Source organism: Carcharhinus amblyrhynchos, chromosome 11 (genome assembly GCF_965287045.1).
Source record: "Carcharhinus amblyrhynchos chromosome 11, sCarAmb.v2.hapA, whole genome shotgun sequence".
Classification (NCBI taxonomy): Eukaryota; Metazoa; Chordata; class Chondrichthyes; order Carcharhiniformes; family Carcharhinidae; genus Carcharhinus; species Carcharhinus amblyrhynchos.
In genome coordinates, this window is record NC_137334.1 from 72,532,678 (window position 1) to 72,553,703 (window position 21,026).

The 21,026-nt window shown below is 42.3% G+C and overlaps 1 protein-coding gene across 1 annotated transcript in view; it reads left to right on the forward strand.

Annotated features, from left to right (window-relative positions):
• The window catches only part of kynu (kynureninase), a 148,746-nt gene that overhangs the window by 50,532 nt on the left and 77,188 nt on the right, over positions 1 to 21,026 (forward strand).

The following is a 21,026-nucleotide window of genomic DNA, read 5'->3' on the forward strand; positions in this document are numbered from 1 at the left end:
AGAGACAATGAGCTTGGCATTAAGGGGTGGCAGTGGGCAAGAGTTGCTGGTGATGGCTAGGATTGGAGTGGCCTATGTTCGTTTTGAACAACCTAGGAGCACACTTGATTCATCTGACCCACAATGGAACTAATTGAACTTGATTGATCTGACAGGAAAGTTAATGCTGCTGCCACACACAGACCTCAGGTTAAAACAACAGATTGAGCCTCGATTACGTATCGGGGACCAACCTGCTTATTAAGGAAAATCTTGTTGGCTTTGACCCGCTGTTCTTTTGCCACCGGCAATTTGCAATTCGTGTCGGTCAGATTATTGCAGAAATGATGGGCATTAGTTCCTAATTCCAATTTAACTGCCAAACAGGGGAGAATAAAGTGAGGCTAACCAGCAAAAACTCAGAAGAGGCTTTTCCAAAGAGAAGAATGGAAAGAATTGAGTAAGAAATCATGCTGTTCAGAATGTTCACATTGTTTTTAGTAACCAAAAGCTATTACATTCTAATCAAGGGAAATTAATTGCAAAAAAAGATAATTCTAATGAAATCTGAGATCAAGCACTAAATGCTTAAGTTAAACAGAAAAAAAAGGCATATTAATTCTTTGACATTGCACTTTACACTTTGAAGTGACGAGATTGTTTTTTAGGCTGTCACATCTTTTTCTGGAGTTTTTCAATTCTGGTCTATTGCAATGGTGATGTTTATTCTAAATGTGTGTATATTTTGACACCGGTTGCACAGCAGAAATGTGAAGCATTACGCACTATTGACCACACAATTCACTTTTCAACTTTTCTTCATCATGGAAGATACAGTTTATTGTGTGATCTAAGAAAATCCCAAAAGGTGAAATGCAAATGTGCACTCTATGTGTTAAAAATGAATTCTCAATCTTCTCTTTTGAATTCGCTTAACACAGTCTTTGCATTAATTGTCAATTTAAGGTGTTAAAATATATTTTTGAATGATTCAGTATAATCAGTTAAAATAAAATGTAAGCGTATTTTCCAGTCATTAAAATGTTACAAAGGTGGTTGTTAAATGTGCCAATGAACACGTGCACTAGGTAAGTTATTTTTGGGTAAGATTTAGCTCTTAACTAATATAATGTTCAAATCTATGTAGTGTTACAAGATGCTGACATTGATTTTCTAGTTTAATTAGATAGATTTCCATTTAAGTTGGTGTAGTAGCAGGTCCCTTAAAGGGACGTAGTTTCAGAAAGTCATGTGAATCGATCCTGGAGCTGTCGACGTCGGTAGCACATCCTAGCACTCTGTACACAGTTATAGTTGTTCAAATTATTAGTTTGTTGCTCAAACCCGATGGTCGCCAACAATTCTGACCAGAACAGACTAGAACCTTATCTGTAGTTAAATCAGGGAGAGTACTCTTCAAATCAGAATCCTCACAGGTTGAAGGATCCCAAATACTTTTCATTTTCCACTGGGGCACCTACAGCCTGCAGGCTGGCGTAAGGATAGCTTGGAGCAATTCTTCCGTGGAGTGGCATTCTCCGTTGGATTACCACTCTTGTATTTTCTTTCCCTACATTGGAACTCTCTGGACCTCTGACCTGCACTGGCTGAAAAATGTGGAGCATACCGGTTCTGAAGTCCTTACCTTGGACTGGAGTAGTGTAGGGAGAAGCCAAGCTATGTCCTCTTTTTACATCACCGACTGCCTTATTCAAGTAAGTTTAAATATCCCAACAACTTTGGCAAACTATTGAAAGGAGATAGGTAGGTGTGCAAGATGAGGAGCGGGTGGGTCAACTGGGCTTTGTTGGAGTTGCAGGGGTAGCAGAGAAAAGGTTGAGGTGGAGAGGAGTGGTGGGGAGTAGTCAGGAGGTAAGGATAATCAGGTGGTTGGTGAGGCCTGAGTGCGGGGTGGGGGGGGGGTCATCAGGTGGTCAGGTATGTTGGGGGGTTAATCGGGGTCCTGTGGGGGACCAAGTGGTCAGTAGTTAAGTTACCCAGGAGTTTGAACTGATTTTAATCCTTCTAACTTTTTTGGGATAACTATTCTGCTAAATGAGTCAGAACCATCTGAAGCCTCCGAATTTAAACTGGAGTCTTGGAGTGTTCCAGTTGTGTGGTAATTGTCCAATTGAAATTGTAACTTCCTGGACAATTTCCATATTGCCGTTATGTGGGCACATTTGAGGGGGTCCCACGCACATCTTCCAGGGTTCCTCTGTGCCATGGCCATCTGGCATCTTGAAGACCTGGGCCAATGTGTACCAGCTCACTGGGGAACAATGTGACATCAGGGTTCTGCTACAGGGAATTCATGAAGTCCCCAGAAGGATGGCACACAGGTTAACTCTGACAAAAATGAAAGCTTGTTTTGCGCTTCCTGTTTATTTCAATAATTTTAGCATCTAGCCAGCTCTAATGGGTTGTTATTGACTGGATATATCAGCATAAAACAATATCTTAGCACCATGTGGAAACATAAAAAAGGAGCAAGAGCAGGCTGCTCCATCATTCAGTATGGTCATGGCTGATCCTCCTGATGGGTGACACGGTGGCACAGTGGTTAGCACAGCTGCCTCACATGCTCGGGACTCATGTTCAATTCCAGCCTCAGGTCACTGTCTGTGTTTTCTCAATGTCTGCATGGGTTCCCTCCGAGTGCTCTGATCTCCTCCCGCAGTCCAAAGATTGGCCACGGCCAATGTGTGAGGTTACAGGAGTAGGGCCTGGGTAGGATTGGGCTGAATGGCCTCGTTCTGTACTGTAGGGATTTTATGAAACTATCTCAACACCATATCTCTTGACACCTTCAAAATCCAGAAATCTATGAATTCTTTCTTAAGTATAGTCAGTAACATGCCTCCTCCACTTTCCGTGGTCAAGTATTCCAGAGGTACACCGCCCTCTTGAGTGAAATGTTTCTCCTCATCTCAGCCGTATCCTGAGACTGTGACTCCTTGTTTGAAATCCTCCAACCAAAGGAAACAACATCCCTACATGCAGTCTGTCCAACCCTGTCAGAATTGTATACATTTCAATCATGGAAATCCCTACAGTGCAGAAGGAGACCATTCAGCCCATTGAGTCTTCACCAACCACAATCCCACCCAGTCCTTATCCCATAACCCCTCATATTTACCGTGCTAATGCCTGTGACAATAATGTTGGAATTCTACCGCCTGTCCCGCCATGGGAATCAGAGTGGGCGAGGGGTGGACAATGGGAAGGGCCATTGATCTTGGACAGGAATTTCTGGCCTCGGGCTGAGCGAGGCCATAAAATTCCATCCTTGATGGCAATTTAGCAAGGCCAATCAACCTAACCCAACCTAACCTAATCAATGGGATGAGCCGCAATCCCCTTTCATTCTTCAGAACTCCAATGAATGCAGGCCTAGTTGATCCAACCTCTTCTTAAATGACAATTCTCCCACCACAGGAACCAGGTGAACCTCTGCTGGACTCCCTATATGGCGAGTTAATGGTTTCACTCGATAAGGAGACTAAACTTGGACATAACGTTTCACGTGCAGTCTCACCTAGGTCCTGTGCAGACATCCTTCCTCCTTCACTCAAGTTTTCTTGCAATGAAGGCCAACATACCATTTACCTTCCTAATTGCTCGCTGTACCTACATGCTTGCTTTCAACAACTGGTGCACGAGGGCCCCTTTGTACATCTATCACCATTTGATTAATATTCTGGCATTCTGGTTTTCTTACCAAAGTGGATAACTTCACATTCATTCACTTTATGCTGCATCTGCCATGTATTTGCCACTCAGTAAACTTATCTAACACACCTTGAAGTCTCTGTACTTGCTCCTTAGTCTCAGAAAACCCCACCAAGTGTTGTGTCATCCACAAATCATTGTGATATATTGTGAATAGCCAGGACCCATGCACCAACCACAGTGGTACCTCACTGGTCACCACCTTCCGCTCTGAAAAAGACTAATTTTTTTCTTACTCTCTGTTTCCTGTCTATTAACCAATATTCAATCCATGTGCTAGTAAGAATAGTTGCTGAGATTTAGACTCCTTTAAGCTCATGAGTCATCAGAAATTGGGCTTATTTCCATTGATCTTGTAAGTTCTATGAATGCCCTTGAGAGTCCAAAATGGTGTCCACAAACTTAAATGAGAAGTTACTGAAAAGTCGATTTTCCACATGGCAGTGTTGGCATCAAATCGGTGTTATAGATTGATCTGCAATCCCAGCGAAGCTGTGCGCTTGTGTTTGCTCCACCTGCTTTTCTCTGGCAAGAGAAAATGAAATTAATTCCAAACTTACACGACAGTTCATTTCCCCACTTATATTTACAGGCACTGTCTGTGCTGTCCTCATCCTGCTGTGAGTCATAATTTGTCTTCTTTGCATACTTCTGACACAGATACCCTGCAAGCGCATCTTAACACCTTCATCACATTGACGTCTGGGCATGCTAAATCCCAGAAGTGTTGGAATATCACGGATGCAATTTTGGAGCCTTAAGGGCATTCATAGCACCTAAAAGATCAATGGAAATAATCCCAATTTCTCAGGCTTCGTTTCTGCGAGGATTGCTCACAACTGCGGGATGAAAATGCCTCTTAAGTTTTTGTTCTGCATGAAACCATTCCTCACATTTCTTCTAGCAGATAGATTTATTTTAGCTTTTCTTCTTAACAAAAACTTTAATTTTTCTTTTACGTAACCAAATTTGAAGAAAATTAGGAAGGAACGAACCTGTCAGGGGAACAAAAAATGAAGGCCGGGGTGGGGGCGTGCCAATGAATATAGCAAAATAGATACTAAATCTTGCACCAGAAGACAGCAATGAAACTACACTTGCACAATCAATTTTTATACTTTAGGTGCTTTCCAGTGCAATGGTTTCACCGTTGTTCAATGGGGGTTCCATCTTTTACACTTGACAGCAAACCTAGTGGAGAAATGTTGCCTTGGTCCCTTTTACATTCAGTAACTCTGTTGTAATATCTTAAATTTTATTGCGTTTTCATTTTCTTATATACAGCAGCATTTTATGTTCGAAGGCTATTAATAATCTGGCACAGACAACCTGACTTTGATGAAATCTGGATGTGAATAAAAAAAAACTAAAAAGAAGGTAGCAGCAGGTACTTCTTATGTGAATGGAGTGTGTTGAGGCGGGAGGAACTAAGTGCTATATCAGGATCAATGGGGCCCTCATGCTTTCTAATTTATAGTGAAGGGTGTGCATTCGAAACTCAATGGCAATAAAACTAAACCAAGGGGGAGATTGATGCCTGAGGTAGCAGCAGTTGAATCTGATAGGTATTCAAGGACTTGAAACAAGAACCAGATAAAATCTGTAATGGGGCCGCAAAATGACAGATGAAATTCAATATGGATAATTGGAAGCTCCTTCACACTGGCGAAAAATGAGTGACATATGGAATAGTGTTGAACTAGTTTAGCATACATCGGAAAGAGATCTGTCAATGTCTGTAAACTCACTGTGGAACATGTTTTGTCACTGAAGTGCACCAATCAACAAAGTTATGGGCCGGTATTTTACGAGCTTGCCCACCTGAGGCCAATGGAGCACGCTGTTCTGCGAATCTTGCCTCACCTGCCCCAAATTCCGACCATGATGTTAGTCAGAGGCTGTTTTACAGAAACTTGTGTGCAGTTCTTTGGTCTGAATAATGTGACAATTATTAATTGAGTCACAGCAGAAACACTAGGTTGGATTTTGCAGTCAGCAGCAAAGCCCGTAGAGATCTAGCAATCTCTGCGATGTGGATTACTCCTTTTCCCAATGGCAATTTAAATCTGTCACCTAGTCATTGGGGTATCCAGATGTCCAGCAATAGCAATAACAGAAAGAGAGGCAAAGAACCAATCAGATTGGTGTATTTTAACAGATGGCAAATCAGAAAGTTAAAAGCACAGATTGCCATTCATTTTTCAGTTCAAATTTCAGTGAAATAAGTTATAATGATTGGATAAAGGTGAAGACAACATGCCATAAACAAACTATAAAATCAAAAAAAAAGGAATCAGTACCATACTGTAAAAATCTGACAATCCATGAGTATACAATAAGCTTTTCAGTGCCAGAGAGGTTGATTCACAGTTATTATAAATTTAGTATGCTCTTAGAAACCCAGACAAACCTCATTTAACACAGTGGACCTTGTTAAAAGTTCTCTCCTTGAGGGAGGCAGTGGCATTGAGGTAACAAGTCTGGACTAGTAATCCTAGGAATCAAGTATTTACTTCAGATTGTCAGAACGCTGCTCATCATAACAAGGAAGGGGTGACATTAGTGGGAGTTTATTTACAGAAGAGAATTTTATTGGGATGGATGGGCTTCTCCATCAAGCTTCACAATTGGAGGGGTGCAGCAGTGACCCTTTCCTGAGTTTCATGACCTTGCCTTTGGAGCTTCAGCATCTGATGCTTCACCGAGTTCCAAAGACCTGCCATCTGACTCAGACTCAGATTTCCTGACCTCCAACAATCCTCTGAGTGCCGGCACCCTGGGCTGCTGTAGATCAGACAGTGTTATGTACTCACCGGACTGACACCCTGAGTCTTCTTCAGCAGTCGTTCCCCCTGGAGTGTGTGTCTGTGCGCTGTGATGGTTCTTCTATTTCAGCGTCTGTGAATCCCCGTTCCGTGTCACTGTTGGAGCTGCAGTTGAGCAGTTGGCTTGTGGACTTCCCTCAGCTGCTTCCCGGATATGCCTGCAAAAGAAAGGCAAGTGCATGACAGCAGCCTGAGAAGCAGGAGGCATCACTCATAACATGACTGTCTGTTGGATGCTGCAGTGCTGGATCCTCACTTGGTCCAGCACCACCATCAGTAGGAATGGGCCACCTTCTCACCAGCCAGCTAAATGATTCTCTGCAAAGTCCATGAGGTTCCTTCAATTCTGGCATCCCTCCACCCATCTGGGATCTCTCTTTCTTGTTGTGAGCTAGCTCATTCTGCTTGAAGACAGATGGAGAGATTGTGTGCCAGGGAAGATGATAAAGGTACCTGGCATGCACGGAGAGTGAATGGGACCAGGGAGGTGATGAGGACAACACTCATAGGGGAAGTGAAGATGTGCGTGGGAGAGTAGTGATGGTGTTCTTTGAGCTGGCACTGTGTGAAATCCCTGTAGATATCTGATGAGTGTGTGATTTGAGAGTGATGACAAGAGTGATTTACCCTGGCTGAGCGGAGAAGTTCATTTATCCTCTTACAGCATTGAATGGCTGTCTTCTTTCATTGGCATTGACCACCACTGTCACTGATTCCCATGTTGAATTGGTCACCTTTGCCCAGAGTATGGGTAGAGTACATCGCGGTGAGCCTCCACTGCGTCCAGCAGGTGCTCGAGGGGGGCATTAGTGAACTTTGGTCCAGAATGAATCTCAGTTTGGCAGTCATGTCTTACCAGTGGAGTGTGAAGTGTGTGAAGTGGTGTGCAGGGGCTGCCTTTTAAATATGGTGCCTGGATCATTGACGTGTTGAGTTGATGGCAGGACGGGTGAATCAGAGTTTGGCCACCAGCGATAGGGTATGGAATCCATGCCAGATCATTTTGATCCCTCAATGCTGCACAATGCCACCATTTCAACTGGCAGGTTTCTCCACCTGAAATCAGGTTTGTTGGATTTCTGAGATGATTTAGCCCTTCCACTCTTTGAAAGGAAGTGACGATAACAAGTCTGGAAACAACAATGATGAGTTTATGTACCTGTCGGTTGGTATGTGTCCTCAGTTTCTGTATCTAGGACAGCAGGACTAGAGGGCACAGCCTCAAGATAAGGGGGGCGGGGGACAGTTTAGAACGGAGTTGAGGAGGAACTTCTTCACTCAAAGGGTGGTGAATCTCTGGAATTCTCTACCAGTTGAAGTGGTGGAGGCTACCTCGCTAAATATATTTAAGACACGGGTAGATAGGTTTATGACAGACAAGGGAATTAAGGGTTATGGGGAGGAAGCGGGAAAGTGGAACTGATATACTTCAGATCAGCCATGATCTTATTGAATGGTGGGGCAGGCTCGAAGGGCTAGATGGCCTAGTCCTGCTCCTATTTCTTATGTTCTTATGTTCTTTCTCTACACCCTAGCTATCACGATAATGCCACATTCTGCACTCTCCTTTCCTTCTCTATGTACGATATGCTTTGTCTGTGTAGTGCACAAGAAACAATACTTTTTACTGTATACTAATACATGTGACAATAATAAATCAAATCAAATCATGTAGGATTATACAAGGTAAATAGTCGAGAAAGGGAAAGTAAATGACCACTGGAACTGGAGGCATAGAGTTATTTTAGAGACATTGGATGTTTCTAAATGATAAGCTGAAGTGAGCCATCTGGTTTTGCTCATCAAATCCATCCTGTGATTTTGTACTTTGCAAATGGAAATGATTATCTGAGTTTTCAATGCATAGTTGGTGGTGGGAGGTCAGTGAGCAATTGTTAGTCTAATGGCTCTGAAAAAATTTTGTTCCTGTGATTTCCAAAGCCAATTACTGTATCTGATGTTATGCTTTGTGAGTTATTTCCAGATTATCCCTTCTGAATATTGCTGCTCGGTCTTGATAATTTCACTCCATCTCTTTATTTTCATTAAATGCTATCCTGTCATTGTGTAGCTTGTACAATGCTGAACACCATCTTCTTTGATGGACTTTTCTTTGATTTAGCCTTTTTTAAAACATCTTCTGTTAAGCTCGTTAATGTGTCAAAATGCCCTATAATTTTAGCTTTGGATTTTCAGTATGCCATGCAGCTGATTTTGGAAATGATGCCACGGCACAATGGCACAACGATTAGCACTGTTGGCTCACAGCCCCACGGACCATGACTCAGTTGTGGCCTTGGGTCATTGTCTGTGTGGAGTTTGCATGTTCTCCCCGTGTCTGCATGGGTTTCCTCCGGGTGCTGTGGTTTCCCACTGTCCAAAGATGTGCACATTAAGTTGATTGGCCATGCTAAATTGTCCCTTAGTATCAGGGACTTAGCAAGGTAAGTATAAAGTTAAAGTTTATTTATTAGTCACTGCAGTGAAGTTACTGTGAAAATCTCCAAGTCACGGCACTCCAGTCCCTGTTCGGGTACACTAAGGGAGAATTTATCACGGCTTATTCACCTAACCTGCGCATCTTTGAACTGTGGGACGAAACTGGAGCAGCTGGAGGAAACCCACACAGACATGGGGAGAAGGTGCAAACTCCACACAGACAGCGGCCCAAGCCAGGAATCGAACCTGGGTCCCTGAAGCTGTGAGGCAACAGTGGTAACAACAGTGGCACCATGTGAGGTTATGGGAATAGGATCTGGGTGGAATTGTGGTTGGTGCAGTCTCAATGGGCTGAATGGCCTCCTTCTGCATCGTAGGGACTCTATGATTCTGTGATTCAAGCTTGAATCCTGTTCTTGATTGCTGTGAATTCTTATTTTCTTATGTCACTTGGTAGATTCTTAAATCAAGCATAGTGGATCGCCACTTTTCACCAAATGCAGTGACAACATTTATGTTTTATCCCACAATTTGTACTGAATTTCTCATCTATATGCTAGGCTTTGTGACATCATTTGTGAACCAATCTCTCTGGACCTCTGTACTACCTCTGATATATCATTGTGTTTTCCCCACATCCAACATTGGATGAGCAGAAAGTTTGATAGTTCCTCCAATTAAATGTTGAGAGAATCAAACACATTGGGCAGGATTTTCCGTCTGCGCTCACCCGAAGGTCAGAAAATCCTGCCCGAGATCAATGGACCTTTGCATGGTCCGTGTCCCGCCCGCTACAATTTCCGTGGCAGGTGGGATGGGAAAATTCTGCCCATCACCTTTTGGTCCCTGCCACAAATTCCATTCCCTTGCTTGAACCAGACCGGTCGCAATCATAATGTCCTACTTTACCCTGACCTGACCTTCCACAGTCATCGTCTCCATACCAATACCATTTACTGCACCTTCATTATAACGTCTGTCTCCACCTCAGCTAGTCTGGTAACTGAAACCTTTATCCATGTCTGTTACCCCTGAACTCGACTAATTCCCGTCTTATACTCTGAATAAATCTGAACCCGTCCAAAACGCTGCTACCCTATCCTAACTCACACCACCATTCACCCACTAATCATGTACTGATATTACTTAGTTCCTGGCCTGTAAACGCCTTGATTTTCAGATTCTCATCCTTGTTTTCATGTCCCTCTGTCACCCTATCTTTGTAACCTCCTGGTCTCTCTGCTCATCCAGCTCTAGCCTCTTGCCTGTCACCAATTTTAATTGCTCCATCATTAGTAGCTCTAACTTCAGATACCTATGCTCTAAGCTTTGGGATTCCCTCCCCAAACTCTCCACCTGTCTATCTTCATCTCTTTTTAAAGTTCGACTTACAATCTAACTTTTAGTCCAAGCTTATTGCCGCCTGTTCCCATGTCTCTTTATGTGGTTTGATATCAAAAGGTGCTTGAGGAGCTATGCTCCTTTTATGTAACTAGAGATGTTTTACTACATTAGAGGTACTGCCTTAATACAGGTTGTTGCGGCATTGTAACCTTTGGTTAATTTTACAGTGTGTGCATCTTGTGTGATTGGAAAAATAAAACTTATTTTTGACACTGCTTTGACATTATGACGAGTGTAGAAAAGAATTTGTCCCTCACGATCTCCGAGGCCGAAGCATTTCTTTGTTCTGCTTCCATACAGACACAGGGCGGGATTTTCCCCACACTCCCCATGGTGTGTTTTGTGGTGGTGGGAGTGACCCACCCTTGGTTGGCAGGGGGGATCTTCCAGTCCCGCTGCTATCAATGGGGTTTCCTGTTGTTCATACCCTCTGCCACCCAGGAAGCCCTGGCAGGGAGGTCACTGTCGTTGGAAGATCCTGTCGGTGGGAATGGCTGGAAAATCCTGATGTGGGTATGCCGGCGTTGGACTGGCGTAAACACAGTAAAAAGTCTGACAACACCAGGTTCATAAATCGGGTGGACTAAAACCTGGTGTTGTCAGACTTTTTACTGTGGAAAATCCTGCCCATAGTTTGTGTAGCTATTTGCAATCTTCCTGTTTTCAGAGCGCTCACTGAGAACTTACTTGGGCTGAGTCTGCAAACTGTTTCATTGTCATTTATGTTACATTGTTTAAAAACGTAAGCATGTGGAAGAAATGAGAGCAGCTATATGCTACCTTGCAGCAACATATTCAAATGCAGTGCTTGCTAGCATCGCTGGTAGAAATTCATACTATCTGAAAATTTGCAATAAACCAAATGACAACATTTATTACACCTGATACAGCATATGCTGCAATCATCATACCATGGAATAATAATATACCAGTATAAATCTAATCTATATGTAATTCACCGATTGTGACTCTTAATGCGTTAAGGCCAGGAATTTCATTTTACAGGCTTGAAACAAGCACCAAGGTGTTCAATATGCTGAACGTGTACCTCTCATTAATTTAACAAAGGCTCCATTAATTTGATAAAGGCTCCCATATAGATGTGTAGGTAAAAACCATGCTGGCATATGCAAACAGTATGCTCAATGTCTGTTTGCAATTGCTTCTCAAAACCGAGCTGTGCTGACCAGAGCCTGCACAATTCAGGGTAGCCTTGTCTACTTGCTGCCTGAACAAGAGTCCCAAATGGACTATTAGAGGTTGCTACTGAAGGGTAGATTTATACCTGTGGAAATGTGGAGCAGAATTCTTCATCTTTCCTGCAAAATAATCCCAAATTAACATACAAGATTCTGAAGGGACCTGACGGGAGAAAGACAGAGGCCAGAATTTTACCGACTCGCCCGCCTGAGGTTCGTAAGATCATGTCCAAGGCCAGCGGAGAATGATGTCTTGATTCTGGGGTAATTTTGCCAAGAGAGGTTGCTTCCCCTGGCTGAGGAATCTGGAAGAATCATACTGTCAGGATAAAGTGCCAATCATTTAAGATTGGGACGAGGAGAAATTTCTTACCTCAGAGGGTTGTAAAATTTTGTAATTCTCTACGCCAGAGTGTTGTGGATGCCCTGTCATTGAGTATGTCAGAGATTGAGATAGATATTTTTGGCCTCTCAGGTAATCATGGATTACTGGGAATGAGAAGGAAAAATAAATTGCATGAAAATGTTGACTATGGGCCCAAATGGTCTATTTTTCTTATGTTTTATATCCTTAACGCCTTTGCGAATTGTTGCTTAGTCACAGCAGAGCAATTTCTTAGCAAGATAAGACCGAGGTCCAGCTCGTTGAACTTCTACCATATTGAAAGTTGAACTATACAGTATTCATGCCCAAACAGTCAATTTCATCTTTATATTAGGTGTCCGCTACCAAAGGAAACAAACAGGGACACGGGTCTGACAATGAACTACTGAAGGCATAGGCAAAGACCCTGGTCTGCCCTTCAGTCCTATTCTATCAATGTAAGAAACACTAAGATTTAGGAAATAATTTAGATAGAAAAAAAGCTTTTCGTCAGCTGTATCGTTTTATGGATGATAAGCCATTTAATAAGGTTCTCATGGAGTACCACACCATGAAAGAATGTAAAATAAATCTGTTCTGGGGGAAGTGAGACCTGTACAAATTGGACAGGTTACACCTGGGCAGGACTGGGACTGATGTCCTAGGGGGAGTGTTTGCTAGAGCGGTTGGGGAGGGTTTAAACTAATGTGCCTGGAGGATGGGAACCTATGTAAGGACTCCGAGAAGGAGGGAGCAAGGACAAAATGTGGGGAGAAGGTTCCAATTACATCAAAAATCAGGAAAAAAAAGTTAAAAGGAAGGAGAACTCAGGAGATGTTATTAATGGAAGTGTTGGAATTCAAAAAGAAGGTACAAAACTTTATCTGAATGCTTGTAGCATTCGAAACAAGGTAAATGAGTTGACAGCACAAATCATTGCAAACGAGTATGATTTGGTGGCCATTATAGAGATATGGTTGCAAGATGGTCACGACTGGGAGTTGAATATCTAGGGATATCAGACTGTTTGGAGGGACTGACAGGAAGGTAAGGGAGGTCACGTAGCTCTGATATTTAAGAATGATATCAGGGCGGTAGCGAGAGATGATATAGGTTCTACAGAAAAAAAGGTTGAATCCATTTGGGAGGAAATTAGAAATAGTAAGGAGAAACTGATAGACATAGTCTATAGGTCAGCAAATAATGACATCATGGTGGGGTGAGAAATAAACAAAGAAATAACTGATGCATGTAAAAATGGTATAGCAATTATCATGGGGGATTTTAACTTGTGTATCAATTGGTCAAACGAGGTCGGTCAACGCACCTTGAAGAGGAGCTCATAGAATATATCCACGATAGCTTCCTTGAACAGTATGTAATGGAACCGACAAGGGAACAAGCTATCCTAGATCTGGTCTTGTGTAATGAGACAAAAATAATTAACGATCTTGCAGTTAGGGATCCTCTTGGAAGAAGCGATCACAGTATGATTGAATTCAAAATACAGGTGGAGTGTAAGAAGGTAAAGTCCAATAACAGAGTCTTGTGCTTAAACAAAGGAAACTATAAAAGGGTGGGGAAGGTGATGGCTAAGGTAGACTGGGAGCAAAAACCTTATGGTGGGACAATTGAGGAACAGTGGAGGACTTTCAAAGTGATCTTTCACAGTGCTCAGCAAAAGTATATACCAGTGATAAGGAAGGACTGTCGAAAAATAGATAATCAGCCATGGATATATAAGGAAATAAAGGCGTGTATCAAATTGAAAGAAAATGCATACAAAGTGGCAAAGATTAGTGGGAAACTAGAGGATTGGGAAATCTTTAAAAGTCAGCAAAAAGCCACGATAAAAGCTATAAAGAAAGATAAGATGGATTATGTGCATAAACTAGCTCAAAAACAAAGCAAAAAAGAATGGCAAAAGTAAACATTGGTCCTTCAGAGGATGAGAAGGGGGATGTAATAACTGGAAATGAGAAAATGGTTGAGGAACAGGTATTTTGTGTCAGTCTTCACAGTGGAAGACACAAATAACATCCAGGAATTGATGACAGGAAGGATATGGCAGGTGGGAACCTAGGAACTATCATTATCATAAAAGAGGTAGTGTTGGGCAAGTCAATGGGGCTAAAGGTAGACAAGCCTCCTGGCTCTGATGGAATGCATCCCATGGTATTAAAAGAGATAGCAGGAGAAATAGCAAATGCACAAGTGGTAATTTACCAAAATTTGCTGGACTCTGGGGTGGTCCCGCAGATTGGAAAACATCGAATGTGATGCCACTGTTTAAAAAAGGAGGTAGACACAAGGCAGGTAACTATAGGCCAGTCAGCTTAACTTCTGTAGTAGGGAAAATGCTTGAATCTATCATCAAGAAGAAATGGCAAGACATTTGGATATAAATTGTCTCATTGGTAAGACACAGTATGAGTTCATGAAGGGCAGGTCATGTTTGACTAATTTGGTGGAATTCTTTGAGAACATTGCATGTGCAGTGGACAGTGTGGAAACTGTGGATGTGGTGTATCTGGATTTCTAGAAGGCATTTGACAAGGTGCTTCATCAAAGATTGCTACATAAGATGAAGGTGCATTATTAAGGGTAATGTATTAGGATTGGTAGAGAAGTGGTTAACTAACAGAAAGCAAAGAGTCAGGGTAAATGGATGTTTTTCTGATTGGCGATCAGTGACTAGTGGTGTGCCTCAGGGATCAGTGTTGGGACCGCAATTGTTTATGATTAGACAGATCATTTGGAGTTGGGGATCAAGTGTAGTGTGTCAAAATTCACAAATGACACTAAGATGGGTGGAAGAGCAAAGTGTGCAAAGGACGCTGGAAGTCCTTTGAGAGTTGGCTTATGAGGAGGCTGAGTAGACTGGGGCTATATTCAGTAGAATTCAGAAGAATGAGGGGAGATCTTATAGAAACATATAAGATTATGAAGGGGATAGACAAGATAGATGCAGGAAAATTGTTTCTACTGGTAGGTGAAACTGGAACTAGGGGGCATAGCCTCAAAATAAGGGGAAGCCGATTTAGGACTGAGTTGAGGAGGAGCTTTTTCACACAGGATTGTGAATCTGTGGAGTTACCTGCCCAGTGAAGTAGTTGAGGCTACCTCATTGAGTGTTTTTAAGACAAGGATAGATAAACTTTTGAACAGTAAATGAATTAAGGGTTATGGTGAGTGGGTGGATGAGTGGAGCTGAGTCCACAAAAAGATCAGCCATTATCTTATTGAATAACGGAGCAAGCTTGAGGGATCAGATGGCCTACTCCTTGCTCCGAGCTCTTAGAACATAGAACATTACAGCACAGTACAGGCCCTTCAGCCCTCAATGTTGTGCCGAGCTATGTCCAATCCCAAGATCAAGCTATCCCCTCCCTATAATTCTGGAGTGCTCCATGTGCCTATCCAATGACCGTTTGAAAGCTCCTAAAGTTCTTATGTTCTTATATCTAAGAAGCATTGGAAGATAATGACGAGTGCTCATGCAGAGTATCTATTCTTTATCTGTTTTTATCCTATTCAAGGTTCTTACCACCACCTCATTTAATGTTACATTGACAGCACTCTCTTCTCATCTGCCTTCAGCCCCATATGATTTTTAATTGTCCCTAATTGATTCCAACCATGACTTTCACTATTCTTTTATTGTTCGTATGTGGAAAAATTTTGTGTCCCTTTTGATGTTAACTGCCAATCTGTACTCTCCTTTCCCCCCTCACATTTTATCTTCAGATCTCTTTTGTGATTAGTTTGGCTTTCTACTGCATTGTAAGTGTTACAATTGACATTGTGTTTTCCTAATTTATTTCAATCTTTGGATATCTTCCCTTTCCTCCTTGTGGGAATGAGCCTTCTCTATGTCCAAACTATCTTCTCCTTGAAAGCCACCTATTCATGTTTTGTCTACCAGTTTTTGATTTGCACCACTGCTCTTGAGTACAACAACAATTCCTTTGATCATCACTGGAACACTTCCGTCCCCTTTCTCCCTTCCTTTCTGCGTCATTCCTGGATATTTTGTGGTCAGAATCCCAATCCTCACTTTCTTTTAGCCAGTTCTCTGTCATTGCCACTATATCACAGTCCCAAGTGATGGCTTGTACCTGTGGGTCACCATTCATATTTACACACATCTGTGTATTTATGAAGATACATTACGAGCTCACCTTAAATTGCCTTATGTTTGATACATGTCTGATCTCGCCTAGCTCTGAAATTTATTTTTACATTTCTACTCCCTGCCTCTCCGAGACTTCTGTACACTTTACTTTTCTGTTCTAACGTTTTTATCCTGGGGCCATGCCAAATTACTTTAATTCCGCCTCCAACAGCTCAAGTTAACCATTCTGTGAGGACTTTGGCCTGAGATCTTGAAAGGATCCATCTTGAACAGATTCCTCTTGCCTCAGAATTCGCCACCAAGCCCAAGATTCTGAATCCCTCCTTCCTCAACCATTTGTCTGGCCTCAGATACTGTTATATTTTATTATTTCTTTGCTTACAAGAGTGTGGCATTGACAGTAATAGAACGATTATTACCTTCTGAGATCCTGCTTTTTATATGCCTCCCTAACCCACTAAAACTCTTGACTGAAGGGCTTCAACCCTTTTCCTATATTGTTGATTTGCACACAGACCCTATAACCTCTTCTTCTTCCCCTTCCCCTCGCGAAGCATTCTGCAACCTCTCCTGCGAATCTCATCCGAGATATACTGAATTAAATGCATCAATTGACATTGCAATGACCGTAACATTTTAAATGGTAGGATGTTCACATGTCATTTTGCAGCATTCTTTTAATGGAATGAAGAGATGTGTGCCAGATAGATATGAAATGGATGTAATTGCTGTTTCAAATGCATTTTCTGAAACCTTTTGTTAGCTGTCAGAAGTTGTGATTTATCCCGAAAAGCTTTGCTAACCATCATGCTACCCAGTGAAAATTGTTCAGTCAAATTAATTCACATTGGGAAAAAAAAATTGAGTAAAAGGATAAAATTTGGAAGGGATGTGTTTTCAAAGGATCTGTAATCTGTTTTTCTCTCATGCTGTCAGATAACAGAATTCAGACAGTCTATTCCAGCTGCCATTATAAGAAGCATTATTGTGAAGTACAGCTTGCATCAAGATTCTGAAATAAGGCACAGTATTAAAACTATGAACAAATTATTATTTTGTGAAGATGGAAGTGATTTACGATAGTTCAGTGTCATATCAATGACAGATCCAGTGATTTCTTTGTTTAATTTTTTTATCTGATACTGGCACAGCTGTGTACATTCAACCGCAACTTTAAATATATGGGGATGCAGGATGTCCATCGAAGGTAGTTTCTCCACAGGAGTCTGCCTCCCAACTAGTTGGATAACTGCACCTGGTCCTCCATGTTAACCCAGTTCTTGCCCATGATTCCAAGTAGCTGCTTCTTCACAGCAGTAGTCACACTCAGTTAATTGCCCACAGGCCAAACCAACTGCGGGTAGCTTGTGTCCATGTGTGAGATCAGATGTCTATCTGTAACCACTGTTTCTCAAATGCACAAAAAAAACTGCTTTGACAGATGTAGCATAAGAAATGATATAACCTTACGGACAATGGAAGCGTCACAGCGCAACCATGTAAACAGCTGTCGGCAGGGATACAGAAGGTGCTGTGGTTTGTCACTGCTGTTGACCCCATCTCCAGTCAACTTGACCTCTCAAGCCACAGGGAACAGATATGCAGAACTGAGAGAGTAGGTCTGTTCAAGCACAATCCATCTCCTCTGTAATCAACTCAGGCTCAAGCGTTTCTTGTTTGCACGCCATACAGATGCCTTCACACATTTTGTTAAGTCCTGAAATTAACTCAGTTAGAATTCACCCACACCCACACTGGAGGTGAAACAAAAAGAAGAATAAATGGGGTCTCTACATAGTTTAATGGAACATAAGAACGCTACTTATAAAGACAACAGTTCCTGACCCCAGTGCAGGACTGCTGTGGCTGGCAAGGAGCTGTCATGTCATGATACAATATTGCTGCTTTAACCAAAATCTGCCTAGCAGAGAAGTGCCAGCTATCAGAACTATCAACAGATTATACTGTCTCTGGATAGGCAAACGACAGGGTGAGAGGGATGGGCAGGTGTCCATTTTGTTATCAAGTCAGACATCTCAAGAAGTTTGGACACTGTCCTATGGGCAAAAATGTTCATCTCATTACACCACACCTATCTCTTGCATATGGCACATGCTCCAACAGTACTGAGGACATCAAGGGCAAATTCAGAAAATCTGGACAGAGCTTTTCGGAAATACTCCACAGGAGGGAATGCTCATGGTAATGGGAAACTGCAGCTTAAGGACAGTTGATGACCATCAGGCTTGAGTTGGTGGCCTCAGAATCAAACTGATAGGGGTGGCACAGTGGTGAGCACTGCTCCCTCGCAGCATCAGGGACCCAGGTTCGATTCCTGGCTTGGGTCACTGTCTGTCTCGAGTTTACACATTCTCCCAGTGCCTGTGTGGGTTTCCTTCATGTTCTCCGGTTTCCTTCTACTGTGCAAAGATGTGCGAGTTAGGTGGATTGACCATGCTAAATTGCCCCTTCGTGTTCAGGTGACAAGCTAGGGTAAATGAATGGGGTTTTGGGAAGAGTGCCTGTTTAGGATTGTGGTTGATGCAAACTTGGTGGGCCATATGGCTTCCTTCTGCACTGTAGGAATCTATGATTCTATGGAACTGCAATAGCAATGGCCCACTTCTCCTGAACCGTTGCACCCTCTGTAATATGTCAATGATCAGCACCATCTGTAACAGAAAGCAAAGCGCAAAAACACTTGTGGAATGCTCCTAAGATCTAAACACTGGCATCAGATTGACTTTATCATCATTCGGCAGAGAATGATGTTATCATCACAGTGGTTATGAGAGGAGCAGAATGTTCTATAGATCATAGGATGAAGTGCACCAAGATGACATTTATTTGCTGCTCAGAAATTACCCCAGGAGACCCCATGGAACTGCAAAGAAAAAGCTGCATAGGATGCAAGATGCATAATGGGGCATACATGTCAGAGAGCTTTAAGTCTATGCTGATCAGCACGATATTAGGAATATCTATGAAGTTATGAAGACTGTGTTTTGTCATCCCTCACATGGCTACTAACCTATCCTCAGCACGGATGAGCAAGCCTTCCTGACAGGAGGGATATTTATCAAACTGCAGTAGATTGAAAGTTCTTGGGATGTTCTTTACCACCCTTTCAGTGTAAGTGGGAAGGCTATAGATAGACAAGCTTCCACATTAGCCCAAATATGAAAACCTGGGTAAAACCCTTTGTTGTCGAGGCTGAAAAATTCATCATCTCCCTACCTGACAGGAAAGCTCCCAGCTCAGATGGAATCCAGGGGTGAATCTGGGGGAGTCCAGCTGATAATCAAACTTGCATAATTATTTCACAGAATGTGGGATCAACAAACGACGAGTCAGTGATCAAGTATGCCATGATCATTCACTTCTACTGAGAAAATTGACAATGCACGTGTGACAAAGCCAAAAGAATGTTGCTGCTTTTGATAATCAGCATGGTGACAATTCTACTTGACAGACTGACAGTAGAACTGTGACAAGATTCTTGGAAAAAATACAAGGGAAATGCCACTAAAATGGGACACAATTGAACCTTTGTTGGCCTGACACAGGCCTTGGACACAATAAGTAGAGATGCCTTGAAGAAGACTTGGTTGTACTAATAGAACCATACATCTGATACAGCAATCATGGAATGATGGCCAGTCACTGACTGTGGTCAATATACTGGCCAGTCGGATGAGCCAAATGTGAAGTCGGGGTGGTTATGGCCCCTGTGTGTTTCTCTATACACCTTGCTGCCATCTTTCTGGAGCATTTGACGAAAACATTGATGTGATATACATCCAATTCAGAGTGGTTGGTAATCTCTTCAACCTGAGGTAACTGAGATCATCAACTAATAACAGGTGATGATGATACAGGGATTGTTGTTTGTTAATGACTGTGTCCTCAGGTCACTGTGAGTATGGCCTTCAAAGAAACATGGACGATTTTCAAACACTACTGATGACTCTGGGCTAAACATCAGCTGAAGGAAAACAGAAATACTCCATTAACCAACACCAAATTTTGACCAAATTTCTATAACAATCAATGAAACAAAAACGAAACTACCCTCGCTTGTCATGAAAGCACAATTTCCATTGACCGTGAGATTGCAAATAGAATTGCCAGAGTAAGTTTCGCATTTGCCTATTTATGCAAAAAACTGTGGAAGGAATGAGATGTTAAACTTAAAACAAAGCTTGCTGAGTGCAAAATTGTGATAATGCCAATACCTCTACGGGCTTACGAGGTATCGACTACCCACTTCAGGCATATTAAGTAGTTTGGGCTCCACATGAGATGTATTCAACAAATGATGTGTCAGGTGTTCAAGGATGCCATGATCATTCAGTTGCTTCTTTCGATAGTCAGCAAGATCCTCGTGACAGTTCTACTCGAGAACATCATGGACGTGAATTGGGTGGATAATATGCCCAGTACTGAGATACTTCAAAGTGCAAAAACATCTGGAATTGAAGCACTCAATATCAGAGCCTAGCCCTGATGGTGTGAACATATACGTATGACTGATGATAAAATCCCTCAGGCGGTCAGATATTCACAACTTAAACTTGGACATCCCTTGCGAAGTTTAGACTGATGTGAAGGTTCAGTGAATTCCAGGAAAATATGGCTTGTCCACCTGGAGAAAAATGCATAAGAACTACCCTACAGAGCAATCTCAATTAGTGGTGGAAGTTGAACAAAGAACAAAGAAAATTAGTGCAAGAACAGGCTCTTTGGCTCTCCAAGCCTGCACTGACCATGCTATCTGACTTAACTAAAGCCCCCTACCCTTCGGGGGACCATATCCCTCTATTCCCATCCTATTCATGTATTTATCAAGATGCCCTTGAAAGTCACTATTGTATCTGCTTCCACTACCTCTCCTGGCAACGAGTTCCAGGCACCCACCACTCTGCCTTGTCCATCTCCTTTAAACCTTG